Below are 14499 nucleotides of genomic sequence, written 5' to 3'. Positions count from 1 at the left end.
AGTAATATGTATAGCTGGCAACCCGGAAAATTTATTGCAACATATTTGCGTCTTTAAGCTGTCAATAGTTTGTTCAAAGAATTAACATGGAAGTATAAAACCAATTAAGGTTTTTTGCATCCGTCCCTTACAAATGTTTTTACAGTTTAAGAAAATAAAATAATGCATGAAATATGAATTCTCATAAGTTACTTAGTCGCTTGAGTGTATTTGTGTGCGAGTAAACTGAAATATCAGTAACGTGTAACTACTAGAACCAGATTTCAATGAATTTGATGCTAAAGTGGGAACAAATACATACTACTAAAAACGGGTTTTGTTTTTCAGGACCAATATTCTTTTACTAAGCTCTTACATATACCTAATCTGCAAAAAATTTCATCTGATTCTACCCACTTTAAATTTTCCGAACTAAGTTAACTCTCAAAATGACTGTTATGAAAATGACCCACATATATCATCTTCTTCAGAAATAAATAAATTTCTTGAATCCTAACATTTTTTTTTTCCAATTAACTCAATGACTTTCAGAAAAACCGAAATCAATTTTACTCTCGGTGTCTTTACAGAGATCGAAATCTCTCTCTTTTTTTTCTTGTCACATACCAATAATTCAATAAAATTGTTTATCAGAGTATAATAAGCAGGTTATTTTTTATACTTTAAATTTATACTTAAACTTTCGGTTGAGTAATTAAAAAAAATCAACCATTCAATAGGTCTGTTACTAAGATGACACTTTGAACGCCCTTCCGTTACCAAAAAATACCACATCTCAATTAACTCCCCACTAACCTATTGGGTTTAGAAACTAATGTTTTTTTAACAAAAACGAACTGTGTTCCTTGTTAACGAGAAACAGTTATAGTTTTATTAGGTATATAATTTAGTAGGTTTTTAATGGTAACGAAGTGACATTTATCTATAAGCTGATATTGGTTGAAATTTTAGATTCATAGAAGGAAACAAATAGAAGGAATATATATATATATATATATATATATATATACAGAGAGAGAGATTTTAAACAAACGAAGAATTAATATAGACGAGGCGCAAAAACTGCAGCACTTAAAACTATATCAAATATTTAGGATTTAAAAATTGTGATAACATGTAGGTATGCAAACGACAAATGAACAACATTATTAAAAATGAACAAAAAACAAGAACAACAATATAAGCAATTGATCTGCTTCTTCGTCAGTGGGTGGGAGCAGCATACCCTAACCGAGCCTCACAGGTTTCGGAACGCATATCCATAACGCATATACATAATCAAACAACGTTTGCAAAAGATACAAAAAATCATTTATTCATTAGCGTATATTGCAAATTGCAGCTAAATATACATTTTTCTTAAAACCACAATTTATAAAAAGGACAAAATGGAATTATCGTAAATATGGCATCAATGTTTAAAGGCAACTTGCTGAATCGGAACGTCCCCACCCATACCTGCAAGGCAAAAGGAGGGTAACATTACTTCATATAAAAAGACTTAAAAAAGACTTAAAAAACTCACTGCCCCCACGAAAAATCTTATTCAAATTCATCCAATGAAACTTATTCGGATAAACTCAAGTCGTTCCGTAATCCAAAATCAGTACTCCTCTGTCCAGTCTGCACTTCACACAAATTCCAACATCCAACTGGAAGCGTTCCACGTATGACTTGAGCAAGCAGTTATCATCACGGTTATTTGCATAACCGTGCATCCAAGTTTTTAGGAGCAATACTGCCGCGACTTCTGAAAAAAATGACTGTAATACCGAATGAACTTTAGAGGGAAATTGTTATTGTAAAAAAGATTAGCAAAGAAACGAAACATTTGCTTACTGTAATTTTCATTATTATTACAAATTTTACTAAACCTGTTTAATTGTCCGATGATGATGTTGATAAAAACGCGCTTATGTAAATTGCTATGCCAGTAAGGCATAGAAAGAGTATTGAAATTGAAATTATTCCGTTTGTCGTATAAATCTAAATTTAGAACATTGTTTTCATTTTTTATATTAATATCCAAAAAGTTAATGTTGTTATCGTTTTCATTTGCACAGTTAAGGTATAAACAATCAGGATAAACGTTTTTGTGTTCGTTAGTAAAATCAGAATTTAAAACCAAAATGTCATCTATATAACGAAAAATTTTCAGGCTCTTGTTGGATTTGATAACATAATTATATTCATAAAAAAATAGAAAAAGGTTTGCAGCTGTACTAGAGTAGTTAGTACCCATGCCAATGCCGTGGGTTTGCCTGGAGATTGTGCTATGAAAATGAATAAAATTATTGTTGAAACAAAAGTTACAGAGATTTAAAAAAAGAGCTCTGTTAATTCCGAGTTCCTCATCGAAAGAAAATAAATCGAAAATATCTTTGATGTTATTATAAATTAATTCGATGGAAATGTTGTTGAAAAGATTCTCAAAATCAAACGTTTGAATAGATACAGGTGTGCAACCAGATTTAAGTCTGTCGATAATTTCATAACTATTATCAACAGACCAAAAATAGCTAGTATTCTTGAATTTTTCTTTGAGAAAAACATAAATGGATTTCAAATATCCTTGTAATTAAATGTTGAAAAATTTGTTTATGCTGCCCACAGTGCAGCAAATAAATCTAAATTTAATAGGAGTTTTGTGAAATTTAGGTGTTAAAAACAGGAACCGCATTTTTTTATTATTAGAAATGGAAAAAGTTTTGGAAAAAAGGTTTTTACATTGCCTGATAAAGGCATTGAACTTTTTATGAATAATTTGTTCATTCAAATTATATTTTTCATAATATTTAGAATGACTTAGTTCAGAATTTTTTTTTTTTCATATAGAACTTTTTTCATATAATAGCATAATTATTAGCTGCCTTATCGACAGGCACAAAGATAAAACTTTGTTGCATTTTTTTGATGTAATTGATATCATCTTTGTATAATATGAAGTACTCATAACCCTTATCGTTGAGAAAAACTTTAGTAAAATTTTGGAAGCCCTTATGAACATGGTACTTCCATTCAAAAAATGCATCAACAGGAATGCTGAATTTGTAAGCAGTATTTAAAATGAAGTTGTTTAAGTCCTGTGAAAACATATCTAAAGCCACTTTATAAATATAATTACAATAATTTCTATAATTTCTATAATTACAACAAACCTTTCAGTTCTACCATCTTTAATTATAGAAAGTTTGCTTCCTCTAATTCAGATGACAAGGAGCAATGCATCTGTGATCAAACTGATTTCATGGAATTTGTTGATACACATCATAAGCACATTTTCACAGGCAATCTGAACATAATTAAGAATGAAAACATCAGACATATGATGTCCTTCGGGACTAAATTTAGACTAAATAAGCATATAAAATATAAAGTGGCTTTAGATATGTTTTCACAGGACTTAAACAACTTCATTTTAAATACTGCTTACAAATTCAGCATTCCTGTTGATGCATTTTTTGAATGGAAGTACCATGTTCATAAGGGCTTCCAAAATTTTACTAAAGTTCTTCTCAACGATAAGGGTTATGAGTACTTCATATTATACAAAGATGATATCAATTACATCAAAAAAAAAATGCAACAAAGTTTTATCTTTGTGCCTGTCGATAAGGCAGCTAATAATTATGCTATAATATGAAAAAAGTTCTATATGACAAAAAAATTTTCTGAACTAAGTGATTCTAAATATTATGAAAAATATAATTTGAATGAACAAATTATTCATAAAAAGTTCAATGCCTTTATCAGGCAATGTAAAAACCTTTTTTCCAAAACTTTTTCCATTTCTAATAATAAAAAAATTCCGTTCCTGTTTTTAACACCTAAATTTCACAAAACTCCTATTAAATTTAGATTTATTTGCTGCACTGTGGGCAGCATAAACAAATGTTTCAACATTTAATTACAAGGATATTTGAAATCCATTTATGTTTTTCTCAAAGAGAAATTCAAGAATACTAGCTATTTTTGGTCTGTTGATAATAGTTATGAAATTATCGACAGACATAAATCTGGTTGCACACCTGTATCTATTCAAACGTTTGATTTTGAGAATCTTTTCAACAACATTCCCATCGAATTACTTTATAATAACATCAAAGATATTTTCGATTTATTTTCTTTCGATGAGGAACTCGGAATTAACAAAGATCTTTTTTTAAATCTCTGTAACTTTTGTTTCAACAATAATTTTATTCATTTTCATAGCACAATCTACAGGCAAACCCACGGCATTGGCATGGGTACTAACTACTCTAGTACAGATGCAAACCTTTTTCTATTTTTTTATGAATATAATTATGTTATCAAATCCAACAAGAGCCTGAAAATTTTTCGTTATATAGATGACATTTTGGTTTTAAATTCTGATTTTACTAACGAACACAAAAACGTTTATCCTGATTGTTTATACCTTAACTGTGCAAATGAAAACGATAACAACATTAACTTTTTGGATATTAATATAAAAAATGAAAACAATGTTCTAAATTTAGATTTATACGACAAACGGAATAATTTCAATTTCAATACTCTTTCTATGCTTTACTGGCATAGCAATTTACATAAGCGTGTTTTTATCAACATCATCATCGGACAATTAAACAGGTTTAGTAAAATTTGTAATAATAATGAAAATTACAGTAAGCAAATGTTCCGTTTCTTTGCTAATCTTTTTTACAATAACAATTTCCCTCTAAAGTTCATTCGGTATTACAGTCAATTTTTTCAGAAGTAGCGGCAGTATTGCTCCTAAACACTTGGATGCACGGTTATGCAAATAACCGTGATGATAACTGCTTGCTCAAGTCCCACGTGGAACGCTTCCAGTTGGATGTTGGAATTTGTGTGCCGTGCAGACTGGACTGAAGAGTACTGATTTTGGATTACGGAACGACTTTGAGTTTATCCGAATAAGTTTCATTGTATGAATTTGAATAAGATTTTTGTGGGGGCAGTGAGTTTTTTAAGTCTTTTTTAAGTCTTTTTATATGAAGTAATGTTACCCTCCTTTTGCCTTGCAGGTATGGGTGGGGACGATCCGATTCAGCAAGTTGCCTTTAAACATTGATGCCATATTTACGATAATTCCATTTTGTCCTTTTTATAAATTGTGGTTTTAAAAAAAAATGTATATTTAGCTGCAATTTGCAATATACGCTAATGAATTAATGAATTTTTGTATCTTTTGAAAACGTTGTTTGATTATGTATATTATATGGTTTACTTGCTGACTCGCGACGCGTTCCGAAACCTGTGAGGCTCGGTTAGGGTATGCTGCTGCCACCCACTGACGAAGAAGCAGATCAATTGCTTATATTGTTGTTCTTGTTTTTTGTTCATTTTTAATAATGTTGTTTATTTGTCGTTTGCATACCTACATGTTATCACAATTTTTAAATCATATATATATATATATATATATATATCATGAATAATGGTTATACAAATATTATACGTGCTCTCATTTAAAAAGTATTTTATTCTAAAAACAAATGTAAATGCCACATGATTTTATTACTACCATTGTATGTAGTGAAAATAGTGAAATTTATGTTGTTGAAATCATTTAATGTGACATATCTAATTATCCACAAAAACGTTTTCAAGCTAAAAATGGGAGCAATGTCTATATTGTTTTTCCTACTAAGAAATATGCGCAAGACGTTTACTATTAAAAAAGCCAAACTTTGTTTTCTAACTGCCAGAAAATTTCTATGTTCAAAAATGTAAAATTATCTAAACTAGTATAATGATTATTTTTCAGTTAATTTTGAGTACGTTGTGTTTTTTATGAGAGTTAAAATCATTTTTTTAAACTTTTTTTAATTCATGAAATTGTGAGATTTCAAACAGGAAGTTGTTGTTTTTTTTTTAATTAAAATTTGTTACAGACATTTACATACATGTGGTCGTATATTAGGGTGGTCCTTAAAAATGAACTTTTGAAAATTGAACGGGCCACCCTCCCATTTTTTTTACGGCCTAAAAAAAGACTTCCATAAAAATTTCAGACAAAAAAATGTATTTTAGGGGTCGCTACCAAGCTTCCAAGTTGTGAAAATTCAGCATTTTTTTCTCAAAATTCAAATAAACTTTTTTGTAAGCTAAAAAATGCATAAATAAAAAGCAACACCACTTGCTGTTTACACAGGAAATCTACCTTCTCCTTCGTCCAAGGTAAAAGGGAATCAAATTCAAGTATAATGTTTTAATATGAGATTTTACGACTATATGTTCAGAGAGCAAGAGTGATGAATTTTCTTTTCTTTCATTGGGGAATAATACTAATAATGACGCTGCTGTGTTTGTTTTTTTCAGGCTCAAACCAGTTGATAGTAGGGAACGCAAAATCGATTATGTGTAATTTCTATCAAACACTATTATTTTGCTGTTTTTTTTTTTATATGTACAAAAAGAAACGCAACAAAAGCAATGTGTTTTCAATTTGACTCACAAACAGATGAACAGTCTGCAACTGTACAGAGTAGGATATATTTCTATCTGAAAGTGGATTGTCAATAGTTCTTTCTGAATTTAGTGTAGTTTCACAACCGTAGTAACCAAAAGTTGTTTAAGAATTGTTAGTCGAATGGTTTAAAATATTATTATTCAAGTAATATCACTGTTTAAGTTTATAGCACTTTTTTAATGTCATTAAGCAGCAAACGTCCGTTTTAACAAGAAAATCTACAGATATTTGGCTTGTTGGAGTCAGCATCACTGTGCCAAACAAAACTGCCATCTAAAAAAAAAGATAAGTTCTTAGCATTTTTATCCATTATAAAAATGCCTTAAATCTAGATACTCGAGATTCTGCTCATTGTGCAGCTCATGATGTACTTCTTGTTTGGGAAAAGGATATGATTCCTAATAGAAAATAAAATCATGTTGTAGATAAAATTGAAGGACTTTTTAAAGAATGGCAGAAGCTCAAAAAGAACAAAGAAAATAAAACCACGCGCTCAGAAGGTTTGAGACAGCAAGAAGACAAATGGAGTCCGGCTTTGCCAGAAGTTTAACCAGAACTGCTCACGTTAACGGTCTTAATATGATCCATATCCAAGAAGATTAAGGTTTTCTCGTTCCTCAAAGACAATAAATTATTTTCAAATAAAAAAAAACCATCTTCAAAAAACAAAGAGGTACTAAAAAGTAAAAATTAATTGGTCATACTTACATACGATTTCCTACCCAAACGTATAACTCCAATTTATTTCACAATTCCAGTACAAAAATCAACTAAAATAAACACCCAAATATAAAATAAACCCTGATTTTAATTTATATACGTAAATTATTTTAATACCTAAATAATTATATACTATGTCTGAATTTTTAATAACCATTTGAAGTCGGGGCCTCCTATAAACTACTACCAAACGAAACTGACAACCCACCAAATCCTGAGTTAAACACTAATTTAACAAAACACGGAAGTCCTTCAAACTAACCTACTTAGTTACGTTAGGAAGTAGTTTATAGCAGGGCCCGACTTCAAATGGTTATTAAAAATTAAGACATAGTATATAATTATTTAAGTATTAAAATAATTCATCGTATAGAAATTAAAATCAGTGTTTATTTTATATTTAGGTGTTTGTTTTAGTTGATTTGTGTACTGGAATTGTAAAATAAATTGGATTTATACGTTTGGGTAGGAAATCGTATATATGTATGACCAATTATTTTTTACTTTTTAGTACCTCTTTGTTTTTTGAAAATGGTTCTAATTTTATTTGAAAAAAATTTATTTTTGGCTTTTTAGTGGTGTAAATCCCAAGCTCTCACATAGTATTATATTTAAAAGTCAACACATAGTAACAGCCATTATTAATTTAACTCTACTGCTCCTACCCCTAAGAACTAAAAAGTGCAAACTTACAAACTTGTACGAAAGGTTTAAACACACTTATTTTTCCGGGGGTGGGGAGGAGAATAAAGACAAATGAATGAAATTGCAGTTAGATCTCATGCGGCAATATTTTCTTCCACAGCTTATGCAAAAATACTCATAATTAATTGATAATTCCATCACTATTCAGGTGCCGGATCAACGCTTTTTCCGAGCCGGGGCAAATCTTGAAACTGCTGTCCCTACCCATCCTCCAAGTTTTACATTGAGTTTCAAAAAAAGGCAGGTTTGATTAGAAATCAAGCAATACGTTATACTGTTTAACAAACCAGCAGGAACTTAAACAAATAAGGCTTAGGGATGTTGTTTTTGAAAAACGAATTGAACTTAAGTAAACATTTGTTTTTAATTTGTTTTTGCTTACTTTTTACATAATTGATTGATTTTGAAAACGTAACTATGGAAATCAGTATTTTGAGTATAAAATTAGTTTTTGTTGTAAGTTAGATTGTGTGCTACATTTTCCTCATCCTTTTTTTTTTGTTATTCATTCATATTGTTCGAGTGTAATTCTGCTGTAAGCTATTCAATTGCTTTTAAAATACCTTTGGATTTTAAATTTTCATTGTAATAATGCTGATTAATAACCAGATTCAGATAGAACCTATCATCAGCCTGCAGTCCCAATATAGGCGAATTTGGTGCATATTTATTCTTTCTGAAAGATTCTTTTATGCTTGTGTAGCGGTTATTCTGGAAGGATATTAGAGAAAAATAATTGTAAAAACTGCTCCAAAATGTGAGCCTAAAAATAATGAGTGTAAAAGTTCAAAAATGTTTCTTTAATGCTATCGTATCAGTGCTTAAAAATTGTGCAGAATTAAATATATGTTCCGATTAGTGTTTTTGGACTGTTTCGAAAACTGTTCCATAAAAGTGTTCTAAAGAAAGGTACAGATGTCCGTGTTTAAAAAATGTGCTCACAAAGGGTCTAATAACTATTCCTGAAAACATGTTATAATATTGTGGAAAAGTAAGTACAACAGGACAGTACGAATTCAGTTTGTAGGATCATTTTGCATGCCACGACGAATTATGCATTGATATGTCACAAATAGTTGAGAGCTGGCATTTTTAAATCTAATTTAGAAATGAAGAAGCAAATGTTCGTTAAAGCCTCTAAGTTATTTTTATTTAACATTAAAAATTTGTGTTGCCAATTAAATTCCGGTCAAATAAAAACGAATATAGGTCAAAAACAAATTTAAGCAAACGTATGGATAAGAACTTTTTAAATTTTTCAATAGATTTTGCCACTCCGCGGATCAATAAAGGTTGCGAAACGTTGCTTTAAAGCAGAGGTAAATTACACTTTTATTAGCTAGGTTAATGTTTTCATGTAGGATGTTGAACATAAAAAATCATTTAACCAAACAAAAGAAATAGTATTGGAATTTAAACATTACAAATTACTAAATACATTATTTTGTGCAAAAAAATCCAAAATTTTTAACTTTCCCAGAGTAGAAATAAACTTCTCTAGGAAAAAAAAAACACTTTTTTCCCCAAAAATGTATCATACTTAGTCCGTGAGCTTTCTAACACAACCTCTTACTCTTCCATTTCCCAACTGCAGAGCTAAACTACTTTCCGGACTTAAAAGATGAAAAAATTGAACAATACCTGCTGCCGAAGCTTCAGTAGCCGTTGCAGTTCGTCGTCTATCGGAGGATCTTGGTCTATATATCATTTGTGGCATCGGGTGGACACTTTGAATAACTATTTGAGACAGAGAAAAAAAAAAACGTGATACAGTTGGCTTTAATGCGAATTTAATTCTATAATACAAGATCCAATTAAATATTCAAGCTAAAAAGAAAAATAATTAGTTTAAGCGTTTAACAAGTTATTTTCTCGGTATACTACCACGGCAAAAGATGGTAGACTGTTAAGTAGCAGTGTCTAGTGCAGATCATAACGCTGCAACATAAAGTCAATTTTCATGTGTTGTGGTTCAGGCATTGAAAAAAATAAATGCTACAGAACACAATACTTATTTCCTTTCTGAATTTCATTTTGTGATGTGCGCATATCTATTTATGCATGTTGATTTATAATCTTTAGGAATTGCTACGTAACAGATAGGTTGGGAAATGTGGGGCAAAGTGGTATTGTGAAACATTTATTCTCTTTTTAGTGTCACTTATGTGGTATAGTTTTAACTATGTAGTAACACAAGTAGTGTATACCAGTCATGAAAAAATTAACTTTTGGCAAATCAAAGCATATGATAATACAAGCAATTTTCAAAAATTGACACTAATCTTGCAATATTTTGTTGCAAGTAAAAAATTATTTTTGTTGCTAGAAAAAAAAATATGATGTTGATGTTATTTGGTACTTCGGAGATATGTCTTACTTGTCTACTCATTGATAAAAAATAAAAAATGATGAGCGGGACCACTCGAATTACTATAGGGTGCATATTGTTGCTTTTATTGAAATACTAGCTGTACCCGACGCGCGTTGCTACGCCAACAAAAAATACATCATTATACTGATTTTTATGACAATCGGTTGAACGGGGCAGAAGTTGCTACTCTGCAGTGCCACCTGGTGGCGAGTGACTTCATTGAGCATGTTATGCACCTTCTCTGTGGAAAAATACATATATATATAGCAATTTTCATAATAATCGGTCCAGGTATCAAGTGAAGCCGTGACTATACTCAAATTTTGTACTCACGCAGTTTGCAAGATCAATCAATCGCTAAAAATATCAAATAAAAAAAGTTCTAAATTCCCCGGTTGCATGAAAAGCCATAAAACAATAAAGAAAGAATTTATTTGTTCAAACTCAAGAAAAATGGCAACAGCTAACTTCTTATCAATGAGATCTTTCACGCGAATTTATTTCTGCAGCCAATAATTTTATTCGTATTTACCCAAAAGATTGTGACTTAAATTGGAATAAAAAAGGAACTATCGATCGGATTTTTTTCGAACTGGTCTATAAACATTCCCAGTACCAAAAATAACAAATGGTGAAAGTTTCAGCCAAATCTGCCGGGTAGTTTTTGAGTTCGTGGATGACATACAGACAAACATTCATTTTTATATATATGGATAAAAGTATTTTTCTTTTAATCTGATACCTAAACGAGTTTAATCGGTAGAAAAATAAATAAATAAAGGAGATTTTTCTAAATTCATACCAAAAAGATGACTCGTAAAAATGGTCAAAAATCCAATAGTTCAAAACTTCTCGAAAGCTTCATTTTCATTCAAAAAATGTTTTCAAAAAATATTTCAACATAATCTTAAATAGATATCTGTACGTAAAAAAAAATGAGCAGACATGACGGAACATGGCATTAGAGATTTGACGTGAAATGACTTGCAATCAATTATTCAAAATAAATGAGTAATTAGTTTTCACAATTCGTGAAAAAAATCTATTTACTTGCGGCAGTTTTTTAAAATGTAATAATTTAAGTTCTTTGGAAACAACAGAGATGTAAAAAAATCATTTTGAACACAATTACCAATTACATACCCTTTAATTTAAATTGAAAAAAAACGATTTTTAATGACTTTGATGAATTAATTAAAATTTTTCAGTATGGGACCAGGAATAGATTAACAGTTACAGCAAATGATGTGCGAAAAGGATCAATAAAGGTCGAGAAACGCTGAAGTAAAGCAGAGGTAAATTTCACTTTTATTAGCCAGGTTAGTGATTTCATGTAGGATCTTAAATATAAAAGAAATTATTTAAAAAAAATATTGAACTGTAAGCATTACAAATTTCTAAATATATTATTTTGTGCAAAAAAAAATCAAAAATTTAAATTTTCCCTGAGTGGAAATAAACCCCTCCAGGAAAAAAAACTCTTTTACCCCAAAAATTTACAACACCTAGTCCGGGAACTTTAACAACTAAACACATGGGCACCCATATAGGGGGGCAAGGGGGGCTCGAGCCCCACCCCCCTTAGAATTTAGAACTTCTTTTAGTATTTTTCCTTTTTCAAACTGTAAAAACATTTCTTCTCCACACTGTTAAAAATGGGTATTCAAAAATAATGAAAATTTACTCATTTTTGAATACTTTCATTACTCAATATAGCTCCGAATCAATAAGGTTCAATTTTGAGAAACACATGTACTCATTTTTTTCAGTACATTCTGGTAATCAAATATGAGTACACATTTGTTTCAATTATAAACACATTCATTAATTAATAATGAGTTTTTAGCTCAGTTATATGTACTCATTTTTGAGTACATTTTTGAATCAAATATGAACACATTCATTAATTAATAATTAGTTTTTAGCTCAGTTATATGTATTCATTTTTGAGTACATTTTAAAATCAAATATAAACTCATTCATTAATCAATAATGAGTTTTTAGCTCAGTTATATGTACTCATTTTTGAATACATTTAGAAATCAAGTATAATGGCTTATTTCAAATATATGAATTGGGTCAGCTCACTTTTGAAAACATTTTGAATTCACATTCTAAGTATTGCCATGCACTTTAGTGCAATTATCATTTCAGTCATTTAAAAGTCCATAAAAATTTTTGAGTAAAGTAGTGTGAAAATAAGTGAATTTTGTGTTCCATTTTTTTAAATGCATAATGTAAAAAAAATTCCGTAAAAATTACGGTTTTTTACCGGCAGCTGGGTTGGTTGTGCAAAACTGTAAAATTTGCGGAGAATACCTCTCAATAGAATGGTGTTTTACTATACAAGGCCAAATTTTTCCCATAAAATTTATAGAGGGGCCGTGGTAGCCCGATCGGTAGAGTGTCGGATTCGGAGCCGGAGGGCCTCGGGTTCGAACAACGCCCCCTATATCTGGAAGGCCTGCTCACGGGCGAGTCACGTGGTCAAAATGAGGCCAGTTTCTCTCGCGCCGTGACTTGACGGAAATCGGTCGGGAAAGCGCCGTGCGTACAATGTAACACGAATTTAAATATTAAATAAAAAAAAGGTGACGCATATCTTTTTTCAATTAAATCACCAATCTAATAGAATAGACAGCTTATTTCTACTTCACCTCACAAAATCACTTATTTTACTAATTTTATAAGTGAAACTTGTGCGTTTTCCAGGGCAGAAAATTAATCTTCAAATTTTACTTTCACACGTTTTCAAAATTTCAAATAGACATTGGGGGGTTGGGGAAACTTGTACCGTAAATAATTATAAAATTATTTAGAGCGTACATTTTTTTCATGTAGGGTTATTAATAAATGAGAAATATTTTATTGAGTCTTGTTTAATTTGAAGTTTCCAAGTTTCTTTTTTCTTTTTTTTGAAGAAATAATTATCTCTGATTTTTCAACTTAATCTGCTTTGGTAAAATGTTCTTTTGCTATAAATATCAAAATAGGCATTTAGTTGAAGACTTTTGGGTGGAACTATACAGCTTTGGCAAATTAGTATAACTACTTAAAAAGGAAAATAAATAAGTTGAGCCTACACATAAGTAAATAAATATTCCTAATATATTTTAAACAAAATATCTGTGAACAAATAAATGACTTAATTGTTTAAAGAGATTTTGCTTTTGTTCATATTGATGTAATTTTGTACTTTCACACAAGTAATCCTTTCTTGTAGAAAAAGTTCTGAAAAAAATTGAAAAAAAAAGAATGCTTAGCATATGTTATGCTTTCAACTACCTTATGAATGTGATACTCAAATAAAGACAATATTTTAAGCACAGTAACTTTTATTTGCACATGATAACACATACATCACATAAAAAACACCTATTACCATTTATGTTACACATGAGGTCAAACAAGAGCTAACACTCAAATTATTTAGCTATTAGGAACTCACAATCAAAAACATGAAAAATTAAGAATCAAGTACTAACAGTTCACACTACATATGCAGAGGTGGTGGTCTACTATTTTACACTCATAAATTCTCATAAAGCACGGTTTAATTTAATTGACTCTTTTCTTTTTTATATACAGCATCAATAATGATTAATAATAATTAAATTTTAATTGATAAAACTTAAAATTATTAAATAAAATAGAAAAATTCAGTTTTTTTTTAAAGGGTTTAAGAAGATGTTCATTTCTCTTTGTACAATACATTAAGAAACTTCATTGTCCATAACTAATTAGAAATTAAAATTCTGCACACTTTCACAATCAGGGTTGCTAATCAATTTTGCAAGAAAAATTCCCTATGATTTCCCTGCATGAAAATGAAACATTATAAACGAGCGGACACTGATATTTGAAAAAGAACATAAATATCTTGATAATTTCACCACAGGTTTTTAAAAAAAAAAATCTAAATAAGTAAGGGAAAATAAATAAGAATTCATAATAACTGAAATAATAGCATGGTGATTGAATATATTCAACTTTTACTCAAAAAAAAACTTCTTTTGACCATTCATTACATGGACCTAAAAGTGTGTAAGTGATCCAGAATAATGATTATTGACGACTAATTTCATACACTCAAAATTATCATGAAATTCAAGAATCTATTTTTATGATGAATATTTTAATATTTAACTTGAAAATAAAAACTTAAGCAAAACTGCCATTTTTTATTTTACTTTATTAATATTATCATTATAATTATTACTAGTAATTT

Source organism: Uloborus diversus, chromosome 3, assembly GCF_026930045.1.
Source record: "Uloborus diversus isolate 005 chromosome 3, Udiv.v.3.1, whole genome shotgun sequence".
In the NCBI taxonomy this organism is placed as follows: Eukaryota; Metazoa; Arthropoda; class Arachnida; order Araneae; family Uloboridae; genus Uloborus; species Uloborus diversus.
Note: the sequence above shows the minus strand (reverse complement) of the source record.